The sequence below is a fragment of the Seriola lalandi genome, unplaced genomic scaffold (assembly GCF_002814215.2).
Source record: "Seriola lalandi dorsalis isolate HSWRI2012SDOR001 ecotype SW California unplaced genomic scaffold, Sedor1 jcf7180002054561, whole genome shotgun sequence".
Taxonomy (NCBI): Eukaryota; Metazoa; Chordata; class Actinopteri; order Carangiformes; family Carangidae; genus Seriola; species Seriola lalandi.
Window position 1 is genome coordinate 461,035 of NW_019525114.1, and position 2,978 is coordinate 464,012.

The 2,978-nt window shown below is 37.1% G+C and overlaps 1 long non-coding RNA gene across 1 annotated transcript; it reads right to left on the minus strand.

Moving 5' to 3' along the window:
* Positions 1-399: 399 nt before the first annotated feature.
* Positions 400-2,262, minus strand: LOC111662330 (uncharacterized). Its single transcript, XR_002761314.2, has 3 exons — positions 1,934-2,262; positions 856-991; positions 400-687 (listed from the first exon to the last, which is right to left on the minus strand). It is a non-coding gene; the product is annotated as an uncharacterized LOC111662330 (long non-coding RNA).
* Positions 2,263-2,978: the final 716 nt, after the last annotated feature.

The following is a 2,978-nucleotide window of genomic DNA, read 5'->3' on the forward strand; positions in this document are numbered from 1 at the left end:
ACCCAGCAGTATATTTAATTACAGCTGAAACTATTTGTTGATTAATCAATTTTGAAAATGTAAAACTGAGTTAACTTGAGAAAACAAGTTCAATAAACTTGAGATATTTAGTAGAATCGACTGTTAAAAAGGTGCTATGTAAGTTTTGCTAAATAGCCAATGTTAATATAAACAACTGTTTGCTTAAAAGTCTAAAAGAAACATTATAAGTTCAGCATCAAAATTCATTTCCTACTCGCCAAGAGCTGTCTGCAGTGGAGCGTGCAGAGCAGCAGATGTGAGCAGTATGACAAGAGGAAGACAGGCAGCCAGAGGGAGAGGGACCAGAGAAGCACTTGGACTCTGCAGAGGACGTTTTGCATGTTATAATAGTATGAGTAATTATAGACAGAAGCAATGTTTTTTATATACATCAAAAGGCCTTTATTTAGATTTGATTAAAAAATAAACATTCCTTTAGAGTAGACTTTTTACCTTGCATTGACTCTATGAACATTTTAACACAGTTTTGTGAGGTAGCAAATGTGCAGACAATAAGGGTTTGATAGATGAAGTGCCTTAATAGATAGGAAATAAAATATAATAAGCAGTCGAGCTAGTTCAGTTGACCATTGAGTTCAGAACACTGGGGTTCAGGTGAACCAGGTTCTTGTCCATTGCTCGTCTCTTGTGGTGCAGAGCTGACCCCTGTGAGGTGAAAGACATAATTTACCATCTCAGAAATATACTGGCCACGGCCATACCACTATTCTATCAGACCGAACAGTACTTCTGCTATTACAGCCCAGTGACAGATTTTTCTTTGCAGAAAATGTATACATAATAAACATTTGGCACACTTTTAGCTGCTCATACCTTGGCCTTCTCCTGATGTGGGACTCAACTATGGAGTCTGTCAATGGAGCAGGGACAGAATGGCTGCCTGCAGATCCAGGATGTCACTGTAGTCCTTCATGACTTAGGCAGAGACCGTCCATCTCCCCAATTTTTTCTGGTATTGTTGACATAGGATATAAAGAAAAGTATCTGTACTTAATATCTCTAAAGTTTTCTTTTTTGTGATATATAGATATATACCGAATTTTATAATATGGTGGTAACAACCATAGCAACAGTTTGAGGTTTCAAATTAATAGTACAGCAGAAAGTGAAAAAAGATGTACATATATTAATAGGCCTACATACATTTCTGAGTTTACATTGTCTGTCCACAGGCGCCACAGCGAGATTATCATGAGACAGTTGGTTAATCTTGCATCTTTTATTAATATTTATTCAGCTATGGTGATTGATCTTTAAGGTGGTTGTAATCCAGGGTTGACAGGAGACCCCAGGACAGAACAAGCCTTTTTCTAGATCTCTTGATAGTAGTTGTTGGTCTTCCTTTTTGGCAACTTTTCAATTAAAAATGATTTCTCATGTTTCCCGACTTGATAATACATTCATAACAAACCTTCCACAAAGGCACAAGACACTAACAGCTCATAACGAGCTCACCATTTCCTCACGCCGAACACACAGTCTCACGTTTAGCAATTACACTTTATCAACACTGTAGGTAGCTAACGCACTCAGTCCAAGACTGGCTTTAGCAAGTAGCTAACTTTACTTCCAGCTACTTGCAAAGATAGAATATGTTAACATATGAAAACATTTTATTTTAACAGTAGCTCGTTTGTATCACCACCCAGCGTGTGTCTGTAATGATACAAAAATGTTACTCTTTATAACTTTAAACAGCAGCATTGCGGTATCATCTTATAGTATTTTTACAATATCGACATCGATGCTAGCTAATGTTTGCTCGCGTTAGTTCGTCAGTTGATGCTACCTAGCTAACGTTACCTAACTACCTACACTGTACACAGTATCTTCAAAATAATATAGAGCATGTTATTATTATTTCGATAACATTAGCCAAATGGGTTTTTACCTGTCTAGCAGCAACACATACGAGATCAGAGTCTTTACTGTGGTTCTAGCTTGTCTCGAAGTCATCTCCACCTGGAAAGGCCTTGCCAATATTTACCCTTGTTTTAGCCCTCTTCCTGTCCAATAGTCTTCTTGAGTCATTTGGTTTCCCGGTACACGTTTGCGCTTTACCGTGCTAGCTGTAAACGGCAATCCGTAATCGTGATCCATCATGAGTGAGCAATACAAACAATATGTCTATGGAGTGAGCAATACAAACATCAGAATGAAAACAAACAAACAAACAAACAGAGTGGCAAAGTAATTCACCGTTTTTCTACTTCCCGCGCTTTGTGACGCATCATCCGCCTCCTTCTTCTTCTTCTTCTTCCTTTGGTTTGATTGGGAGTTGGCAACCGGCTTACAGGCGCACTACCGCCACCTACCGGACGGTGGAGCATTAGATTGGCAGGAAAACAAATAAATGAAAAAAACAAACAAAACAAATCTATTTTGACCAGCTTTTCACGCACCATCCGCTGTATACAGTGATGATTCTGCTCGTAGCTACCATTGGGTGCTTCTGTTCTTCGTCTTCTTCTTCGAAATTTATTGGCAGTTGACAAACAACAAATTGGTGCATTACCGCTACCAACTGGAATGTAGTGTGGATTAAACTATTTCCCATTATGTGGTAGTTTATTTTAATTTCTTTTCTTTTTTTACCTTCACAACTTCTCATTATAAAAACTTTCTCTGTATATTGTGTTGTATTGTGAGCTGTTTATGGCTGATTACTATATTGAAGTATAGTGAAGCATTCCCTTTATACTTCCACATAGAATATAATGTTGCCTACTTCTTTTGTACATTTTAAACAAACATGTTTATTAGAAAAAAGAAAAAAAATTCTCCGGGTTTGAAAATTCTTGGAAACATTTTGGATAGTGTAAGTAAACATCAACAAAATATGTAACATAAGTTTTAGAGATTTAAATGCAGAAAAGTTACATGTTATACCCATAAACAGCTGCAGCTCTTTTTTATTGTAACACAATAAATAAACA